The sequence below is a fragment of the Chiloscyllium plagiosum genome, chromosome 32 (genome assembly GCF_004010195.1).
Source record: "Chiloscyllium plagiosum isolate BGI_BamShark_2017 chromosome 32, ASM401019v2, whole genome shotgun sequence".
NCBI lineage: Eukaryota > Metazoa > Chordata > Chondrichthyes > Orectolobiformes > Hemiscylliidae > Chiloscyllium > Chiloscyllium plagiosum.
The window spans coordinates 18,178,113-18,200,933 of NC_057741.1; positions in this window are offsets into that span (position 1 = coordinate 18,178,113).

Genomic DNA, 22,821 nt, shown 5'->3' on the forward strand with positions numbered 1-22,821 from the left:
AATGACCTCAGTTCCTTCATCTAGATCGTAACTGTATAAAGTGAGAAGTTGTGGTCCCAACACGGAGACTTGGGGAACACCACTTATCACCAGCTGCCATCTTGAGAAGGACCACTCTCTGCTTTCTGCTAGACAGCCAAGCTTCTATCCATGTGAGCAGCTTGCCTCTGACACTATGGGTCCTTATTTTATTCAGTAGCCTCCTGAGCGATACCTTGTCAAAGGCCTTCTGAAAGTCCATTGGTCTAACCTGCTCATTACTTCCTCAAAGAATTCTAGCAGATTTGTCAGGCATGACCTCCCCTTGACGAAACCATGCTGACTTTGCCTTATTTTACTATACACTTCCAAGTATTCAGAAATCTCATTCTTCACAATGGATTCCAGGATCTTAGCCACAACCAAGGTTAGACTAATCAGTCTAATTTTCTGTCATTTGCCTTACTCCCTTTTTAAACAGGGGTGTCACGCTAGGGTTTTTCCTCCCTGATTCTAGCATTTCCTGAAAGATCATCACTTATGCCTCCACTATCTCTTCAGCTAAGAATTCTGGGATATAGTCCATCTGGTCCAAGTTACTTATCCACCTTTAGGCCATTCAGTTTTTCTAGCACCTTCTCCTTGGTGACGACCACTATACTCAACTCTGCCCCCTCACTCTTGAGTTTTTGGGATATTTTTGTGTCTCCCACCATGAAGGCTGACGCAAAGTAATTAATTCACTTCCTTGGCCACTTCCTTGTTCCCCATTACTAAGTCTCCAGCATCATTTTCCAGCAGCCCAATGTTCACTTTTGCCTCTCTTTTATTCCCCTTTATAGGTCTAAAAAACTCATAGTCTTCCCTTATATTACTGGCTAGCTTACCCTCAAATTTAATCTTCTCCCTCCTTAATTCTCTTTTTTTGTTGCCCTCTGTTGGTCTTTGTAAGCTTTCCAATCCTCTGGTTTCCCAGTGCCCTTCTCCACATTACATGCTTTCATTTTTGCTTTTATGCTTTCCCTGACTTCCCTAGTCAGCCATGGTTGCCTCATCCTTCCTGTACCATGCTTCTTTTTCCTCGGGATGAATCTCTGCTGTGTCTCTTTAATTTCTCCCAGAAACTCCTGCCATTGCTGTCCCACTGTCTTTCCTGCTGGGCTCCTCTCTGTCAGTTCTACCCAGCTCCTCCCTCATGCCTTTGTAGTTGCCTTTATTCAGCTATAATACCATTACCTCTGATTCTATCTTCTCCCTCTCAAATCGCAGCGTAAATTCAATCATATTATGAGCACTGCCTCCTAAAGTTCCTTCACCTTAAGCTCCCTTATCAAGTCTGCCTCATTGCACAGCACTAAATCTAGTATTGCCTGTTCCCTAGTAGGCTCCACTAGAAGCTGATTAAAAATGCCTTCTTGTATACATTCCTCAAATTCCTTTTCTTGCAATCCACTACCAACCTGATTTTCCCAGTCCTCCTGCACATTGCAATCCCTCATGTCTTTTCTACCTCCGGTGTATCTTGCGCCCTGGCTCCTGACTACTGTTTGGAGATCTATACATAACTACGACTATGGCTTTTTTACCTTTGCAATTCCTCAATTCTACCCACACAGATTCTACACCATCTAACCATACTAGTTTCTTACTATTAATTTAATTTTATTTCCTATTAATAAGGCAGCCCCACCCTCTTGCCTATCTATTTGATAGGATGTATATCCTTGAACATTCAGCTCCCAATCCTAAGTCCCTTGCAGCTACATCTCCATGAAGCCCACCATGTCATACCTGCCAATTTTGATCTGCACTCAAGCTCATTTACCTTTTTCCTTATACTGTGTGTATTCAGATTTAACACCTTAAAAGCCCTGTATTAACTGTCCCTCTTCTCATTGTCATTTGTTTGTCCAGTATGATTGAAGTTTGATTGCTAACCTTTTCCTTATACTTTGTCCTATTTGTGTTTGTGCTGGAGATTTTAATAACCTCTCCTGAGTTCTGGATTCTTACCTCCTTTAATTTGTGTTTTCTAATTTCCCCTATAATTTAGCCCCCCCCCCCCCCTCCAATTTAGCTAATAGCACTGTCTACAGCCCTAGTTATGTGAGCTGCTAGGACTCTGGTCCAAGCATGGTTCAAATGAAGACCATCCCCACAGAATAGGTCCCTTGTTTCCCAGTACTGGTGCCAATGTCCCACGAATTCAAACTCATCCCCCCCACTCCAGTCTTTGAGCCATGCGTTTACCTGCTTAATCTTATTGACCCTATGACAATTAGCTCATGGCTCAAGTAGTAATCCAGAGATTATTACCTTTTGGGTTTTGCTTTATAATTTAGCTCCTAGCTGTTCATACTCCCTTAGTAGAACCTCTGCCCTAGTTTCATCTATGACGTTGGTACCTTCTGGATCTTTACCACCGGATCTTTACCATCCCACTCCAAGTTCCTCTGCAGCCCAGATGAGATATCCCGAACCCGAGCACCCAGGCAGGCAATACAACCATCGGGACTCTTTGTCCTGATCACAGAGAACAGTGTCTTTGCTTCTAATTGTACTATCCCCAATTACAATAACATTTTTCTTCCCCCACTTCCATGGCTCCCTGCACCATGATGATGCGATCAGTCGGCTCATCCTCCCTGCAGTCCCCATTCCCGACCACACAGGGAGCAAAACTCTTGAACCTGTTGGACAAGGATAGGGACTGAGGCTCTGCAACTCTACCTCCTAGATCCCTCTATCTGCCTCAGGCACAGCCACACCATATGAACAAGAAGAGGTGTGTTACAAAGGTCACTTGAGTGGTTAAACAAGTTTTTTCATGTCTGACAAATGCAAGAAACTAAACTGGCTAATCTGGTTTCATTCCCATAACATTGACTTCTTCACCTCCTGGCTTGCTGTGTTCTTCCAGTCTCCTGTTTGTCTAGTTTGGGTTACAGCATTTGCAGTTTTTTGTCTCTAATCTGGTTTCATTCCAACCCTTGCAAAAAAGAAACTCATGAAGAGGTAAGCCAAGCCCAAGATTAAAAACTTTGTCAATTTGAGTACTTTTGTTTTCTTGATCATCTATCAGCCTGTTGCTCAAACCCCTTATGAGTGAATACTACAATAGTCACACACTTTAGAAAAAAAACCCTTATGAGCTTTCAACACTGTTTCAACGCTATTAGTCATGCTGAAAGTAGATATTTGCCACAATATTTGATTAGGCATGGCAACGGGAGCTGTCAATTGGAATATCTGATAGTGAGGTTGGAATACTTTTCACTTGCTTGAATGGGTGCAGCTTTGACAACACAAGAAACTCAACATCATCCAGAACAAAGCAACTTGCTTGATTTTTTGCCCATTCACCTCCATCAATATTCCCTCATTTCAACACTAATGCATTCTGCACACCATCTTAAAAAATGCACTGTAATAACTCACCCAGCTTTCTTTGACAGCACCATCTAAACTGGAAACCTCTATAACTAGAAGGACAAAGGCAACCGATGCATAGGCACACACCTGCTCCAAGTTCTCATCTAAGACACACACCATCCCAACTTGGAACTGTATTGCCATTCTTTCAACAGTGCTGGGTTAAATTCCTATAACTCCCATCCTAATATCACTGTGAGTGTACCTATATCCCAAGGACTGCAATGATTTTAAGAAAGCAGAAGGATCCAAGATGGTGGCGATCTGAGAAGATCGCACTGCAGAGCTTCGCATCGCAGTACAAGTAGGGCGAACCTTTAACCTGCCCAACCCAAGCCATTGTGATATCTTGGGATTCTGGAAAGATCATGGAGTCCCAAGAAACTTCTAAAAATTATCTTACCTGTGTTTCCAGCCGTCCAGAAATGTCAGAAAAGGGAGGAGGAGCATCCAAGGCCGGGTCTGCAGTTCAGCCTGCAGGAGGTTCAGATCCGATTACTTTCCAGGCTCTGGTGAATGAGCTTTCAAAATCTCGCAAGATGGTGGGGAAACAGATTGAAGAGAAGCTAGCTCCGATCTCTCTCATGCTGCAGAAGCATGAGCAGCAGCTGGGAGACCGAGAGAAGAGGACGGATGAGATGGAGCACAGGGTCACAGTGGTGGAAACTGATGCCAGTTCATCCAACGATAGGATACAAGCCCTGGAGATGCAGGTCTGTAATTTGCATGACCAAGTGGATGATCTTGAGAACAGGGGCAGGAAAAAAAACATTTGGATCATTGGTCTACCTGAGGGTAAGGAAGATGAGTGGTCTACAGAATTTGTTGAGGACTGGTTGCTGAAATTCCTTGACTTGGAGGCTGGCATGAGAGGATTGAAGATAGAGAGGGCTCACCGGGTCACAGTGCGGAGATCGGGTCTGGGTCAATGTCCTCGTCCTCTCCTAGTGTGATTCCATCATTACTGGGATAAGGAGATTCATGGAGGCTTCCAGAGTCCAGGGGAACGATCCGAAGGACTTAATTTACGAGGGTTCTAAGCTCATGTTCTTTCAGGACTTCTTAGCGGCAGTGATCCAGAAACAAAAATCTTACGACGGTGTCAAGAGAAGACTGAAGGAGCTTAGGAATCAGTATTCCCTGAGGTATCTGGCAGTGCTTCAATCACAGTAGATGGATCCGTACATCTCTTTGACACGTCAGAGAAGGCAAGAAACTTTGTGGACAAACTAACCTAATTTGAACAATTTTTAGTATGTATAAATAGTGTTGTTGGGTATGTGTTTATCATTCTGTAAAAGAAACTGAGGAAAACTGGTTGGAGCTTTATCTTTCTTTTTTTCCTCTATTGATAATAATTTGGTTTAAACTATGTCTGGTGGCGGTTGAGATGTACATTTTCAATTTCTAAAGTTAGGATATACCAAAGGATGGTGGGGTATTTATTTCCTTTTTTTAAAAAAAATGTTTTTTTATTCATATTGGTATTCCATAGGGTGTTTATTCTTTTCTGCTTGTGTTTGCGGTGCAGCTCCAGCTGGGAGAAGGGAAGGTGGTTGGGATGGATAGATGCCTATTTATGGGCAGTTTGTGATGGGCAGTTGCCCCCTCTGGACAGGGGATGAGTTCCTCTACTCAGCACTGTTGGCACTTTATATGTTGGTCTGTCTTTTGGTCTTTGTTGTTTTTTATTCTCAATAGTTTTGTAGGTTTGTTAAATGTAGTGGTTTTTGTTTATGTAGTTTGTATATTTGGTGGATCATGTGACACTAAGGCAGTTTGTCGTTCGGGTTCTGTCTGGAATTTAAATGTTATTGCAGAAGATTATGGCTAATGATTTGATTAAATGGTGTACCTGGAGTATCAAAGGAAGTCACTCACCAATTAAGAGGGAGAAGGTACTCTTGAGTCTTAGAAAGGAGAAGGTGGATATTGCTTTGTTACAGGAGACTAATTTGGATTGCAAGGAGCATTTGAAATTACAGCAGAATGACTATGACCGAGTTTATTTTTCATCATTTAATACCAGAAGTAGGGGAGTGGCTATATTGGTTCGGAAAAATCTCCCATTTAAGTTGTTGGAGTGTGTTAAAGACACACATGGGAGGTTTGTAATTCTTAAAGCCTTGATAAATGGGGAAGAATATGGTGTTTTAAATGTTTATTGCCCTCCAGCTCATCCCTTTAAATCTTTGGTCGATGCTTTTTCTAAACTGATAAGTCTCAAGTCCCGGCACATCATTATAGGGGGAGGGGGAAAGGTGAATCCCACAGTAGACAGGTTGCCCAAAGGTCCCTCAATACCCTTTGTACAAACTAAACAGCTAGTGGGTTTGTGTGGGGAGTTAGGGTTGGTGGATGTCTGGAGGCATCTCCACCCTACAGGTAGGGATTTTATGTTTTTCTCCAATCTGTACAGATGTCACATGAAGGTTGATTTTTTTCTGACCCCTGCAGTAATCCTGGATTTGAGGCATCTTGTGCGATTGGTAATGTTACCATCTCTGATCATGCTCCATGCTTATGGTTAAGATTAAGGATGTTACAGTGGATTCCAGGTACTGGCGAATGGATCCCTTTATCCTCAAGGATAATAAGTTTGTGGAGTATTTCTGTAGGGAACTTTGGGCATTGCTAGACAGCAACATAGGCTCAGTTGATAGCTCATCCGTTCTCTGGGTAACTGCCAAAGCCTATGCCAGGGGGATAGTTATTTTATATTCTGCCAGTAGGAAGCGGCAGAAGGGTGAGCAGCAACATCTCCTTGAAGCACGGTTGAAGGCAACTGAGAAGGCCTACTTTGAAAGACCCTCGTTGGTCAAACTACAGAGGATTACAGCACTGCGGTCTGCATTAAATTCTGTGCTCACACAGACGGCAAAGCAAAGGTTATACCAATCTGAGGATTGTGAGAAAGGGCAGGCCAAAATGGAATCCTTTTTTAGGGATCTGAAGCTCCCGGGTGTGACTCCCGAACAACAGTCCTTTCTCAATGCCCTGTTATCAGACGAAGAAGTGCAGGAAGCTGTACGGCAGCTTCAGAGTCAAAAGGCACCCAGTCCTGTTGGACTTCCCGGTGAATTCTATAAGGAATTTGCAAGTATACTGTCAGGCCCGATGCTAAATATGTTTAATGATTCATACAGTCATGATTGTCTCCCACCATCTCTGAGAGAGGCCAATATTTCACTTATCCTTAAAAAAGGAAAGGACCTGGAAGACTGTGCTTTGTACAGGCCCATCTTACTCTTAAATGTGGACTTTAAAATCCTCTCTAAGACTCTCACGTTAAGGCTGGAGACTGTGTTACCTTCTATTATTAAAGAGGATCAAGACAGACTTTATAAAGGGTCGCAGATTCTCCAATAATGTTAGGAGACTGCTTAATGTAATTCAAGCATGCCAACAGCAGTCATTGTTGATTTCTTTAAATGCAGAGAAGGCATTTGATCGAGTTGAGTGGCCATACCTTTTCTAAACTCTAGAGCGGTTTGGTTTGCCGAAGTCTTCATAAGATGGGTAAAGGTTCTCTACAGTGTACCTCTCGCAGCGGTCATCACCAACAGGGTACGATCAAGCAATTTTAATATTTTTAGGGGCAGCCAGCAGGGCTGTCCCCTTTCATCATGCTTTTTATGTGGGTGATTGAACCATTGGCGGAGGCTGTTGTTGGGGATCCCAATATATCAGCTCCAGAAGTGGGGTCAAAATTACATAAGATTTCGTTGAATTCAGACGATGTCCTAATTTGTTTTTGACAAATCCAGCAGTTTCAGTGCCTCGCCTGATAGAATGCATTCGCATGTTTGGCGCTTTTTCGGGGTACAAGGTTAATTTTGTGAAAATAGAGGCTATGCCTCTATTGTCTTACAAAGGAGCTAGCTGTTGAGGGTGACTGTAGATTCCCATTTAGGTGGTCACAGGGGAGCGGGGTTTGTGTATTTGGGCATATTCATTACTCCAGTTCTGGATTGGCTGTTCAAAGCCAATTTTATCCAATTATTTGGAAAAATTAAACAAGATCTTCAAAGATGAGATGCACTTCCAGTCTCGTGGTTGGATCGGATAGCGCTTATTAAGATGAATATTCTCCCTCGTTTGCTCTACCCTATATGGATGGTCGCCCTGATTTTCAATAAGCAAACACTCAGGAGGCTGAACGGCTGGTTCAGCTCCTTTATTTGGCATCGTAAGCAACTCCTCATTAAATTAGCCAAACTGCAACCGCCTCACAGATTGGGGGAGAGGACCTTCCAGGCATTAAATATTACCATTTAAGCTCGCTTTTGTCCTACGTGAGTGATTGGGTTTGTGCAGATCCTCTTTCAATATGGCTAGATATCGAAGCCTCCCAGGCAAGGTGCCCCCTTACTTGTTTGCTGTTTTTGGACAAATGAGGACAGTTAGGGAATATTGCCTTAACCCAATAGTCATCAATACTGTTAAAGCATGGAGGGCAATTCGGCAGAGGGAAGGCAATATTGACAAAACATCTTTGTTTACACCTTTAGTGGGTATGCTGGGTTTTCAACCGGGGATGATAGGTTCAGGATTTAAATGTTGGGCAGCTAGGGGTGTGTTTTGCATAGGCGATTTATTTGAGGGAGACGTAATGATGTCCTTCGATCAGTTAGTACGGAAGTACGAGTTATCTAATAGAGACCTCTTTCCTTTTTTCAAGTTAGGGATTTTATTCAAAAAAATACCACACGTATGACTGATCCCTGCAAATCCGACATAGAGATGGGGGTGCTAAGTGCTAAGAGTACACTCTCTGTCAGTACTTTATATCAGCAATTGGGAGGTGCACCCTCAGATGAGTTTGATTGACTCTGCAGGATGTGGGAAAGAGAGCTGTGAGTTGAAATCTCCTCAGAGGCATGGGAGGATGTTTGGGAGAATGCAAGAAAGATATCATTTTGCAATAGGACCCAAGCTTTACAGTTGAAGATTCTCCACAGGGTCCACTTGGCTCTGGACCGTTTGTCAAAATTTAAACCAGGAGTATCTTGAGCATGTCCCAAGTGCAAGATCTGCATGGGCATTCCTACCCATTGTCTTTGGTTTTGCAATAGGCTTTAAACATATTGGAGTGCTGTGGCAGGCACAATGGAGAGGATTTTGGGTGTAAGGGTGGAGAAGGACCCTATCTCTCTCCTTTTGGGCCTGCCCACTTTATTTCCTGCAGACGCGCATAAGAAAAAACTTTTCAATATTTTCACGTTCTGTGCAAGAAAGAATATCTTGCTCGGTTGGATATCTGAAAACCCCCCGGGCCTGTCGGGTTGGCGAAAGATTGTTATGGAGCATGTTCCCCTGGATTTCCTCACAAATATGGTATACCACAAAACTGAGAATTTTTACAAGACATGACAGCCCCTTTTGGACTACTTTGACACAGATTTATCTGCCACACCAACAAGGGCTTTTATATGGAGGGAGGAGGAACTGCGAACATATGAGCGTTTTGTTTAGCTGGGCTGAGTTATTACTATTTATTAGTTTGTTGTTGGTTATTTATCTATTTAGTTAAATAGTCAGTTTGGGGTTTTTGTATTCTATATTTTTCTATATATGTTTATACATTTGTACATGAGAGTGGGTTGGAGATTTTTTTTAAATTTGGGTTTTTTTGTACTGTTTTGAATTGTATTGTTTTGTACTTGTGATATTAAAAAATCTTTTTTCAATAAAAATATATTTTAAAAAAAGAAAGCAGCTCACAACAAACTTCTCAAGGGCAAGTAGGGATGGACAGTTAATCTAGCCCACAATGCCCCCATCCATGATGAAACATACAAACAAAAAAAACCTGTTATTTTGTGCTGGTGCATTTTCTGTACTGTTGAGTAAAAAGGATGCTTCACTTTTAGAATTTACCACTGTTAAAGCAGACCATTTTTTATAAAGGAATTTGACAGTGCGGTGGGGATCCCCAGTGGAGGGCCCTCTACACGGGAGTCCTCCCCCTTTCTCTCGGGGATCTGGGATGGAGGGTGCTGCATGCAGCAGTCCCCTGCAACCGCAGGTTGCAGTGGTTCACGGACTCCCAGCCCAACTGCTTGTTCAGTGGCGCTGTGGAGTCCGTGGACCACGTGTATATTGGGTGTGGGCGTTTGCACTCCCTTTTTGATTTTCTGAAAAACCTCCTCCTCTGCTTTTGGTTGCACTTCAGTCCCACGCTCCTGATCTTCGGGCACCCGGTACGGAGGAGGGAGGGCAGGTCTGAAGACCTCCTTGTGGGTCTGCTCCTGGGCCTGGCCAAACTGGCCATCAACAGGTCCAGGCAGCGGGCTGTGGAGCGGGTCGTTAGGGCCGACTGCCTGCCCCTCTTCCGCGGTTACGTTAGGGCCCGGGTGTCCTTAGAGAAGGAGCACGCGGTGTCGACCAACACCCTGGAGTTCTTCAGGGAGAGGTGGGTGCCACAGGGAGTGGAGTGCATTATTTCTCCCTCCAACTCTATTTTGGTTTAGTCCCTACCCTCCCCTTCACTGTTTTGATCACACAGCACTGCCCCTTTGTGTGAAGGGCAGTGTTTGTCACTGGCCACCTGGGTGTTTTCCTATCTTCCTGGTGGTGGAATTGAATAAAGATTCGTGCACTTTGTGTCCTTCACTGTGTCTCACACCTGCACACACACACCATGGGTGCTGGGGAAAAATAAGCACTACTGCACTTAGGTGGTAGTGTGGGGGTTAAAAAAAAGAGGAGAGAAACAAAAAAAAACAAAAAAAAATGAAACAGGAGTGTCAGAAGTTCTGAGAGAGCTGGATCACTGTCAAGAACTCTCCCTTGTTTGTGTCAGAGGAGAGGACTGACTCTGTGCTGGCTGGTGTTATAGTCAGTATGTGACTGTCCCCCTTTTTTTGAAGGGGGAAACCTGATTCCCGAACTGACATTCCTTTTAGTGAGGACTGATTGTTAAACTCCTGATGCACATAATGTGTTTCAGGTGTAGCTCAGTTCTCATTAGGGGATTGTTGTTTCACTGGCTGGTTACAGCTGGTGTGTTACTCTTGTCTCTTTTTTTTGAGAAAAGGACAATGTTAGTTTTGTGGTAGGGCTTAGCCCTTGGACTCTAGTTTCCTTTTGTTTTTTGTATGTGTCTTCACTTTTTATTGGTGTTTTGACTGAGCCCTTGTGGAAGACATACATTTTACCAGAGGAGCTGTTCCTGTGGGGAGGTCTAGCCCTGGGACTGGGCCTCTGAAGATTGAACACCTGTGTGTGTGCTGGGAGGTGAGCAGTTGCTGTATCCTGGAGTTTGGGAGAACTCCTTTCCTTCAGGAGTGGACCAACCCCTGTGAGTTAACTGCACCTGTACTATGTACTGTGTTCCTGTGAGTGGGCCTGGCTCTCCAAGGCTGGACCAGGATTCCATTGAAACTGAACACTTGTGTGCTGTGGGGTGTGCATTTGCTGCCTCCAGGAGTGAACTCTGCCCTTGGTTGCAGACTGTTTTTAACAACGGACTCTGCAGTTTGGAGCGGACTCTAACTCTGACATTGCACATTGTATACTGGAGTGGACTCCTCCTGGAAATGTATTCCATATCTTGAAGACTGTATAGATTTGGACTGTGTACCAGAAAGGACTCTGTTTTTTGGTAACTAACTGTATTGTGGTGTTTCCTGGATCTATCACCCACACTGTCTTGCATGTCCCTGGGTCTGGCAGGCCTTGCTGGGAGGCTTATGGGTCGTCCTGAAAGCTGTCACCCTGAAAGCCGGAGGGTGGGTAGGCCATCCTGTGAATCTGAAGGTTGGTAGGCTGTCCCAAAAGCCGGAGGGTGGGTAGGCCACCCTGATGCCAGTCGCCCCGAGAGCCAGATGGTGGGTAGGCTGTTCTGAGCACTGTTGTCCCGATAAGAGGTAATCAGGACGGGCTGTCCTAGAGGTGGTCGAAAGGTGTCAGAGCAGCCGAGAGTCAGAAGGCGCGTGCGTACGGGCAGGCTGAGATCCGGAAGGCTTGTGGTCTACCCTACATGCTGTCGTCCCAGGGAAGGGGACGGGCTGTCCTAGAGGTGGCCGGAAGGTGTGCCAGGATAGCCCACTGGTCGGAGGTGCAACGGGGTGGGTGAGAGCCCAATGGTACGTAGGGGCAGACTGAGAGCCAGAAGGCGGGTAGCCGTCCTCGGTGCTGTCACCCCGGGCAGGTACCGGGGCAGGCTGCCCCAGAGGTGGTCAGAAGGTGCTGAGGGTGGTTAGTGAAGCCGGAAGGTGGGTAAGCCGTCCTGACCGCTGTCACCCCGGGCGGGTACCGGGGCGGGCTGTCCTAGAGGTGGTCGAAAGGTGTGTCAGGGCGGACCGAGAACTGGAAGGGGCATGGGGTGGACCGAGAACCGGAAGGTGGGTAGGGGCGGGCTGCCTTAGAGTGGTGGGAGGGCGGGGGCTTGCTGGGTCTGTATTGTCTGCACTTTTGTATGTAACAGTACTGTCTAATGTACAACTGTCATTGCTGTTGTCTCTTTATATCTTTATGTGAAACTGGGATTTGAGGTTTGTCCTCATGTCCCTGTAGACTGTTTGAATGGTAGGGTTTGGGGCCTGGCTTTGCTGCTTTCCCTTGTAAAATTGCTGTCTCTTGTATGCAGCTGTAAATGTAACTGTTTGTTTGTTGTAAACTGTTTTTGTAATTTGTTTAATAAAATGAAACAGGAGTGTCAATAAAAAATAAACAGGAGTGTTCACTGGCCACTCGGGTGTTTGCCTATCTTAGAGTTGGATCAGTGTGTGTGCACACGTGCAAGGACTCCCCTCCTTGAAGGGGACTGTCTCTGGACTAGCTGCCCCACATTGGGAGAGAGAGGAAGGAAGAAGAGGAGGAGGCAGAAGCAGGTTTTGAGTCTGGGGCCGACCTTTGGAGCTGCAGCCTGGGCCTCACCCAGGTCAAGGGAGTGTTGCTGCTGACCTGGGGCCCACTCCCACTGCTGGTCTCTTGGACCCCGCCCGGACCTACCTCAGCTGTTGCTGCTTGGAGCCTGCCTCACTGCTGCTGCCTGGGACTTGCCTTGGGGCCCCTCCCAGGACCTCCACCACTGCTGCTGTTGTTCGAGGCCCACCTCCACTGTTGCTGCCTGGGACTTGCCTTGGGGACCCTCCCCAACAGGTCTGCCCCCACCGCTGTGACCGAGGGCCTACCTGGGATTCGCTCGAGGCCTGCATCCACCACCGCTGCCTGGGACTCGCCTTGGGCCCCTCCCCACAACCTCCACCAGTACTGCTGCTAGAGGCCCACTTCCACCACCGCTGCCTGGGACTCGCCTTGGGGCCCCTCCACCACTATTGCTACCTGGGACTCCATTTTGGGGCTGCCTGCGACTTGCCTTGGGGACTCTCCCCAACAGGTCTGCCCCCACCGCTGCGACCGAGGGCCTACCTGTAACTCGCCCGAGGCCTGCTTCCACCGCTGCTGTTGCCTGAGGCCAGTCTCCACTGTCGCTGCCTGGGACTCACCTTGGGGCCCCTCCCCACAACCTCCACCGCTGCTGCCTGGGGTCTACCAATATCCAGCAGCAGAGTATGGCGAGCCTGAAGGTCGCGGGGCCCAGCCGCACCTATGCCGGGGTAGCCGCTGCCTTAGGCTCAGCTGTCCCAACCCCTGCCACAACCACAACACCCTTCAGGCACCTGACTAAATGCCTAGGGGTAAAGGCCTATACCCACTCCAACATGTCCAACGAGGCCTGCAGTAAGGCCATGGCTAGCGTGGTTGGCCTACTGGCCATCGTCGCTGCGGCCCGGATGTATGGGAAAGCCGTCTTTTTCCTTAAGACCGAGCAGGCGGTCCACCTGGCCGTGGAGAGGGGTCTCACTGTGGGCGGGACACATTTGCCCGTCGACCCTCTGGAGGTTACGGCCCAGAGGGTCGTGATCTCCAATGTCCTGTCCTTCTCCCCAACCTCACCACTTTGGGGGAGATCCGGTCGGGTGTCCAACCGCTCCTGCTCGGTCTAAAGGACCCCGCCCTCCGACACATCTACTCCTTCCGACGCCAGGTGTTGATTTGCCTGGCCCGGGAGGAGGTCACCGAGGGCTCTTTTACCCTCCTCCATGAGGGCGCAGCCTACCGCGCCTTGTGGACGGCATGTGCCACCTGTGCCGTGAGGTGGGGCACATTAGAAAAAATTGCCCCACCCAGAAGGCTGCCCAGCCCACGCCAACGGCTGATGGTGGTGCCGTCGCACACACTCCCCCTCCCCCGAAGTCAACACCACAAGCCCCGGCACTGGAGGCTAAGCCGGAGGCTCCAGCCTCTGGCGGGGGGGGGGGGGGTGAGCGTCCGGCCGGCCAGAAGGCGCTCAAGAAGACGTGACACGTCAGGCCCGCCCACGGGGAGACCACCCTACCCCCTTCCCCAACACCTAGTCCACGACCTGCCTCGCCCCGGCACGACAATGCCCCTGCGGCCGTGCCAGCGTCGCCCCAACGCGGGAACCCTGACCCCCAAACCCGTACCTGATCCTGACCCCACATCCACCCCCCACCCTGATAGAGAAACCCCTGGGGCTTCAACGCCTGCCCCTGGCACTGTAACACCTGGCCTGGGGGCCCCTGAGCCCGAGCTCCGCCCCACCCAGCCACTAACCTGGGGGGAACCACCACTGCTGCAGCGACCATGTCGCTGGGCCCCGGAGAGGGAACTGGGCCCCTGCCCCGCCCTCACGCCCTCCCGCCCTCACCTGATAAACCAGGGCCGGGGCAGGAAATGACACGGCTGTCCCTCCCCACCCTGGCCGTGCCCCCTGTATTCCCACAGCCAATCGTATTCTGGGAAAGGCTGGGGGGAGGACCTCATGACCACCGAGGCGGGCGGGGAGGGGAAGACCCATAAATTCCCCCCTGTCTCTCTGGGGAAGAGGCGCCGCCCCTTGGAGGGGAGAGACACTCCAGTAGTGCGCTGGTGGTGTGGCCCCTCTCCAGGGGACGAGACAACGGTGCCTGTCAACTGTCCCACACCATCGCTGGACCCCCAGGGGCTACATCAGGGCCTCTTGCTGCCTCAACTCCTCTGGCCCCTGGGGCCAACCGTAATAACCATGCGGGCCATGGTGCAGGTGATAACGGAGGACCCTTTGCTGAGTCGTTGAGCGGCGGAGGGGAGGAAGGTGTTATCCTCGCTCCTCCCTCCAAGACTGTTTTTTCCGGGGGCCTTGGCCCTGGGGGAGGACCTTTTCCCCGAGGAGTCAGGCATCCCGGTGTCGGGAGAGGAGCGGGGCCCTGAGCCTCTGCTGCCTGATGACCCGAACCCGGGGTGTTCCGGGAAGGGGTGCGCCGAGGATGGTACCGTTGGTGACCCTGGGGGTAGGGTTGCCGGGGGTTTGAGGCCAGTTGGTGGCGTCGGTCCAGCCCCCATCCTCTCAGTGGGGGAGGGGTCGGTGACCGAGGGCGACCTCCCAGAGGAGGGTTTGGGATCGGTGGCGGACACCGGGGACAACGCGGACTCTGTCTGCAGTGACATTTTCGAGTCCCAGATGCCCCCCACTGATCTCCCCCTCATTCCCCTCGAGGAACTCCGGGAATTTGTCAAGGAAACTCAGAGTCGCCGGGATAGAGCCCAACCGGCGGTCGACCGCTGGAGCTCCTTTGAAAGTGTTTACTGGTCGGCCCACGCTGCTCGCCAGGTGCCTGGGCTCGATGTGAATGAGCGAAAGCGAGTCAGGAACTTCCTGGGGGCGCTCCTGGTGAGGGCGAGGGAATTCTGTGCTCCTCCCTCGTTCTCCCAGTAAATGTGTATATAGGTTTTTAACTGTACTGGTGGTGGTTGCATAACGCTTCCGACATAGAGCCAGCCTCAACATCAACGGCAGCAGGGAGTCACAGCGCAGATTCCAGACCCCCTCGGTCCTTCGGGACGGAAGGTATGTGGTGTGCTTCCTGCAAGAAACCCACACTACCCCAGAAGACGAAGTCACCTGGCTCCTGGAGTGGCGAGGGGGGGTCTACATGAGTCACCTCACCCGCAGATCTGGCGGGGTGGCTATCTTGTTGGCCCTGCATTTTCAGCCCGAAATCTTTGGGGTCAGGGAGCCCGTGCCAGGCCGTTTGTTTCACCTGACGGTTCAGCTGGGGGGCGCGTGCTTCACTTGGTGAACGTCTACGCTCCCCTGGCCGAGCCGAGGCAAGCGAGCTTCTTCGGAGAAGTGTCCGCTCATCTCGCCTCCATCGACGAGAACCAGTCCGTCGTCCTTGGGGGAGATTTTAACTGCGTCCTCGAGGGCAGGGACCACGGCGGTGCCAGCATTGGTTGGGCGTTGGGGAGGAGGTTGGGGGACTTGGTCAAGTCCTTCGACCTGGTGGACGTCTGGTGGAATCTCCATCCCGACTCCATCGTCTTCACCTTCGTGAGGCCTGGGGTCGGAGCGTCTAGAATCAAACGCCTGTACGTCTCACGGGCGTACGCCTCCTGTTTTCCAAAGGCCTCCACTCGGCAGGTGTCGTGCACGGACCATCACCTGGTGTGGGCGCAACTCCTTCCGTTCGGCGCCAGGCTCGGCTCCGCGTACTGGCATTTTAACAACCTGCTGCTGGAGGATGAGCGGTTCCGGGACTCGTTTCATCGTTTCTGAGCTGGCTGGAGAAGGAAGCGGGGAAGCTTCTCCTCCCTCAGGCTATGGTGGGACGTGGGCAAGGCTCACGTCCGCGGGTTCTGTCAGGAGTACGTGAGGGGGTCGACGAAGAGGCGGAAATCCAGGATCGGGGAGTTGGAGAGGGAGATGCTCGACCTGGAGTCACGCCTCGGTCACCCCGACGTGGACCTGGCCCTGCACGGGGCGTACGAAGAGAAGAAGGCCGCGCTCCAGGACCTGCAGCTCGTCGGGGCTTTGGGCACGTACGTGAGGTCGCGGATCCAGCTCCTCCTGCACCTGGACCGCGGCTCCCCCTTCTTCTACTCGCTGGAAAAAAGGCCTGGCACCCGTCAGCAGCTCCTTGTGCTGCTGGCTGACGACGGGTCCCTCGTCTCGGATCTGGAGGGCATCAGGGCCCATGTCCGAAACTATTACACGGCTCTGTTCTCTCCGGATCCGTCCAGCGAGGATGCTCGCAGAGTTCTGTGGGAGGACCTGCCGCAGCTCAGCCCGGAGGACGCTGAAAGGCTCGACGCTCCCGTCACTTTAGAGGAGCTGACCGGCGCCCTCGACCGGCTCTCGAGGGGCAAGTCCCCGGGGCTGGACGGGCTGACTGGAGTTCTTCAGGGCGTTCTGGGATGTCCTGGGGAGCGACTATGCACAGGTCCTGGGGGAGTGTCTAAATGCCGGAGAGCTGCCCCTTTCTTGGCGCAGGGCAGTCATCGTCCTGCTGCCAAAGAAGGGGGACCTTCGTTCCTTGAAGAACTGGCGTCCGGTCTCCCTCCTCAGTACGGACTACAAAATCTTCGCCAGGGTGTTGTCTTCTCACCTGGCCTCCGTGCTGGCCCACATGATTCACCCGGACCAGTCCTACACGGTCCCGGGCCTGAGGATACACGACAACGTCCACCTGGTCCGGGACCTGATCCATTTCTGTCGATGGGCTGCCGAGCGCCTTCCTGTCTCTTGACCAGGAGAAGGCATTCGACAGGGTCGACACGAGTACCTGCTCGGGACTCTGCGGGCATTCGGGTTCGGGACGCAGTTCGTCGCCCGGATCCGACTTTTGTACGCCGCCGCAGAATGTCTGGTTAAGGTTAACGGGTCCCTGACGCGCCCCTTCGCTTTGGGAGAGGAGTGCGTCAAGGCTGCCCCCTGTCCGGCCAGCTGTATTCCCTGTGCGTGGAGCCTTTCTTGCGGAGGAGGTTGTCAGGGCTAGTTCTGCGTGGCGTGGGCATGGGGGTACGCCAATGACGTGCTCCTCACTTTCACTGATCCGGCTGACCTGGGGAGGATGCGCGAGTGCCAGGCCGTGTACTCGGCAGCGTTCTCCGCCAGGATCAACTGGGCCAAATGTTCCAGTCTACTGGTCAGTCCGTGGCGGGTGGACTCTCTGCCAGAGGAGTTACGGGGTTCAGCTGGAGTACCACCCATCTCCTCTACCTGGGGGTCTACCTCAGCCCGGCTAAGGAATCCTGGGCGGCCAACTGGCAGGAGCTGGAGGCTCACCTAGGCCGCTGGACAGGACCGTTCCAAGTGCTATCTTACAGGAGTCGAGTGCTGGTCATAAACCAGCTGGTGGCCGCCATGCTGTGGTACCGGCTGGTCACTTTGGTCCCTCCTCCTGGCTTTGTCGCTGACATCCAGAGAATGTTGATTGACTTTTCTGGGACAAAAAGATGCACTGGGTCGCTGCGCAGGTTCTGAGTCTCCCTATTGAGGAGGGCGGTCAGTCGCTGATGTGCGTCCGCACCCAGGTCGCGACATTCCACCTTCAGACCTTGCAGCGATACCTTTGCATCGAGCCTCCTCCTAGGTGGTGCGCCCTGGTGACTTGTTTTTTCCGCCAGGTGCGTAACCTCAACTATGACACGCAGCTCCTGTTCGTCGACCGTGACGGTTTGGAGGTCGTCCTCAAGACACTGCCTGTCTTTTTTACCAGGACCTGATCACTGTCTGGAACATGGTTGAATCACATCACGTCTACCCTCCGGCTGGAGTAGCGGCTGTCATCAGGGAGCCATTGCTCAGGAATCCGCACCTCCGTACTCGCGGGTTCGAGTGGCTGTCAGAGGGGAGGGCCGTGGCTGCGAGGGGGACCAGGGATGGGCTTGGTGCCGGGGGCCTGGGCTGGACACTGCTGCAGGACATAGCGAGCAGGGCAGCGGTAGACGTCCAGTACATGGCCACCGCCATCAGATGCCTTAAAACGGCAGTGCTCGGACCCGACGTAGTGCACCTGTTGGAGGATGCTCAGGTGTGTGGTGGGATCCCGTCCGCGCTCACCCCAGTCCGCACGGAATTTCACATTGGCCCCAAGGTCCCGTACTTCCCGCGGAAGCCTATGCCCCACAACCTGAGCTGCCTCCAGAATTTTAATTTTGTTCCTCTTAAGGATGTAAAAAGATGGGCCCTGTATCGACTGCTGCTGCACACTGTCCACCTCTTCTCCCTCGTCCACCGTCCGGACACGCCTTGGCGTGCCCATCTGCCACCAGGCAGTGGTGATCCCCAGTGGAGGGCTCTCTACGCGGGAGTCCTCCCCCTTTCTCTCGGGGATCTGGGGTGGAGGGCACTGCACGCAGCAGTCCCCTGCAACTGCAGATTGCTGTGGTTCACGGACTCCCAGCCCAACTGCTTGTTCTGTGGCGCTGTGGAGTCCGTGGACCACGTGTATATTGGGTGTGGGCGTTTGCACTCCCTTTTTTGATTTCCTCTGCTTTTGGTTGCACTTCAGTCCCACGCTCCTGATCTTTGGGCACCCGGTACGGAGGAAGGAGGGCAGATCTGAAGATACGTGTATATTGGGTGTGGGCGTTTGCACTCCCTTTTTTGATTTTCTTTTAAAAACCTCCTCTGCTTTTGGTTGCACTTCAGTCCCACGCTCCTGATCTTTGGGCACCCGGTACGCAGGAGGGAGGGCAGGTCTGAAGACCTCCTAGTGGGTCTGCTCCTGGGCCTGGCCAAACTGGCCATCAACAGGTCCAGGCAGCGGGCTGTGGAGGGGGTCGTTAGGGCCGACTACCTCCCCCTCTTCCGCGGTTAGGTTAGGGCCCGGGTATCCTTGGAGAAGGAGCACGCGATGTCCACCAACACCCTGGAGTTGATTAGGGAGAGGTGGGCGCCGTAGGGAGTGGAGTGCATTATTTCCCCCTCCAACTCTATTTTGGTTTAGTCCCTACCCTCCCCTTCACTGTTTGCTCACATAGCATTGCCCTTTAATGTGAAGGGCAGTGTTTGTCACTGGCCACGTGGGTGTTTTCCTATCTTCCTGGTGGTGGAAATTGAAATAAAGATTCATGCACCTTGTGTCTCTCACTGTGTCTCACACCTGCACACATACACCATGGGTGCTGGGGAAAAAATAAGCACTACCACAGTTAGGCGGCAGTGTGGCGAGTTTTAAAAAAAGAAGAAAAAACAGAAATAAAAAAAATAAACAGGGGTGTCAGGTGTTCTGTTCAATCAAGGAGCCAACTCTGAGATAGCTGGACCAGCGTCTTCTACTATGCATGTGTAAATAAAGGGTAACTTGGTAATGAGATACCGGGTTTCTTAGAGTTATTTCAGTGTCGACGAGAGTGGGATGCTGTCATAGTGGTGTTGGTGGGGCAATGCCCAGGATGCCAACAAGAACAAAGTTACTGCCAGCAGCTCCCCAACATTAGTGGGAATGGATGGGTAAACCCTGCACTCAGTTATACTTCAACCATGCCAGTGCTTTCATGGGCTCTATGTTTTGAGTCATTGTGAATGCCCATTCAAAGTGGTTGGACATGCATAGAGTTAATTCATCAAACATGGGGATGACGATTGAAACGTTCCAAGCTCTTTTGCAATACACAGACTCCTGGAGGTGTTGGTCTCGGACAACATGCCATCATTTACCAGCAGGGAATTCCAGTATTTCTTAAAGTCGAATGGCACTCAGCATGTTCAGACAGCTCCATACCATCCATTGTCCAATGGTCTAGCAGAAAGAGCAATTTAAACTTTGAAGGCAGGCTTAAAGAAAGAGCCTGTAGCTTCATTCACTACCAAATTATTCCAGTTCCTGTTTGACTATCGGACTATCCATCATGCAACTGCAGGGACAGCTCCAGCGGATTGGTTAAACGGAAGAAGACTCCATACCAGGTTACACCTGACCTATCAGGAACTTGGGGGAAGGGTGAAATGGCATCAGGAATGTCAAAACCAGACACAACTCCTCTAAGCAAGAGAGGCAGCTTACTTCAAGGTACAAAGTTTGGTGTCAAAACCACAGGGAATGGCCCTGCATCAGTAAGAGGTGGGGTCAGGTTTTGTGATGTCCAAAGTTCATGTCGGAGAGGCAATCTGCAACCTCACAAATGGGGCAGGAGCAAAACATACACACCTTCAGTATCTGAGGCAGAATCAGAGAAACCGGACTGGTATGAAAATGCTCCAGGCAGAAGCTGCAGGAGAAAGAACACACCTACGTCACAGGACTTAGAGGGGGAGGGATGTAGTGATTGGGATGGGGTCAGTCAGGTGACCCTCATGGTGGGTTATCTGTAATCTATGCACTGTTTCTTATTTGATTGGACTGTCTTGTATGTAATTGTTACTGTTATTATTGTGAATACTGAAAGTGGGATTTGAGGTTCATCCTCCTTTCCCTGAAAACAGGTTGTAAGGTGGGGTTTGGGGTCTGGCTTTGCTGCCCGTTTCCCCTGTAAATTGCTGTTTCTTGTATACGGCTGTTTATGTTAACTGTTTGTAATTTGTACTGGTTAATAAAATTTAAAAAGAACAACAGGAATGAGGGATGGGTGGTTTGCTGCGTTGCCAGGGGTATCTATGTTACGTCCACTCTGGTATTGTTTGGTTTATCAAACTGTCTGTATGTCATTGAAGACATACAGGTTCCTGAAGAGGGGCTTATGCCCAAAACGTCGATTCTCCTGTTCCCTGGATGCTGCCTGACCTGCTGCGCTTTTCCAGCAACACATTTTCAGCTCTGATCTCCAGCATCTGCAGACCTCACTTTCTCCTGTCTGTATGTCATTGTCTATTGTTTCCTTTTCGATATGATAAGGTGGGATTTGAGGTTTGTCCTCTTTTCCCTGCGCACCGGTTGTCCACGAGTGTTTGGGGTCTGGCTTTGTCCCTTTCCCCTGTGAATAGCTGTTTCTCGTAAACAGTTAACAATGAATAGCAGTTCACAAAAAAACAGTAACAACAGACAAGAGAGTCCAATCAAATGAAAAACAGTGTGCAGAACACAGCCCCTCACCTCCGTTTTCCCCCTCCACAGCAACCCACTCACCCCTCACTCCTGTTTATACATTTTTTATTTTATTTTGCGCTGGCTAATAAAATTTTAAAAAAAGGAGTAAGGGGTGGGAAGGTTGCTGGGGGGTGGGTGGGTTTGTGCACTGTTTTTCATTTGATTGGACTGTCTTGTCTGTGTTTGTTATTATTTCCTTTATGATGACTTAAGGTGGGGTTTGAGGTTTGCAGTCATGTGGGGTTGCATGGTGGGGTTTGCGGTTTGGCCTTGCTGCCCCTTTCCCTGTAAATAGTTTTTTTGTGAACTGCTGCTTTTTGTTTATTGTCAACTGTATTTTATACGGTTTAATAAAATAAAAAATATATGAACAGGAGTATCCACCTGATGCTGAGAGGGGAGGGCAGATCAGAGGATCTCCTCGTGGGTCTACTCCTGGGCCAGGCCAGCCTGGCCATAAACAGCTCCAAGCAGCGGGCCATTGAAGGGGTCATATTGGTCGAATGCCTGCCCCTCTTCCGCAGTTACATCTAGGCCCGGATGTCCCTGGAAAAGGAGCACGTGGTGTCTACCAACATCCTCAAGGTTTTTAGGAAGAAGTAAAAACAATGACTGCAGATGCTGGAAACCAGATTCTGGACCAGTGGTGCTGGAAGAGCACAGCAATTCAGGCAGCATCTGAAAAGCTTCGAAATCGACGTTTCGGACAAAAGCCCTTCATCAGGAATAAAGGCAGAGAGCCTGAAGCATGGAGAGATAAGCTAGAGGAGGGTGGGGGTGGGGATAGAGTAGCATAGAGTACAATAGGTCAGTGGGGGAGCGGAGGATCTTGAAGGAGAACTGTTGCTGGTGTTTTTGAATCTGTAGTCTGTACTGTTTGTCCTGTTCGGGTCCGAACTCTGCTGGTTTAAAGGTGGTCCGGAGTCCGTGTGGGATGAGGTGGTTACGGAGACATGGCTCGGGAGTATAGATGGTTAAGGAGGGTACAGAGGTCCTCCTTATGCTGCTCCTCAGTCAGGGAGGCAACTAAGATGTCATCCACATATTATATAACCTTGGAGGCCATTAGGGGCAGCTCATGCAGATGGTTTTGCAGCGCCATGTGGAACATAGTGGACTACTATGAAATCCCTGTGGTAAGTGTGTCCATGTAGATTGCTGCTGTTGAATGGTAACAGCAAACCAGTGTTGTACTTCGGGGGCCAGTGGAACCGACCAGAATCTATTGGCCATATCTATCACAGAGAAAAATTTATGGTTTGGCGAGAGGGCATTAAAACTGGTGGAGGGGTCCGCAACCCAGGATGCTTTCTGTTGTATGCACTGGTTAATTTTCCAATAGTCAACAGTCAGGCACCACGTATCATCGGGTTTCTTAACAGGCCATGTCGGACTGTTGGACAAGCTATGGGTTTTAGTGAAAGCCCCTTGTTGTTCTAATTGGGCGATGATGGGTAAATAGAGGCAGCAATAGAGGTAGAACTAATAAAATATTGTTTGGTACGTGGTGGGGCAACACTGGTGAATCTTACTGGTGCTATCCTTAGTGACTTGACCATTGTCAAAATGTATTGACGAGTTTATCTGG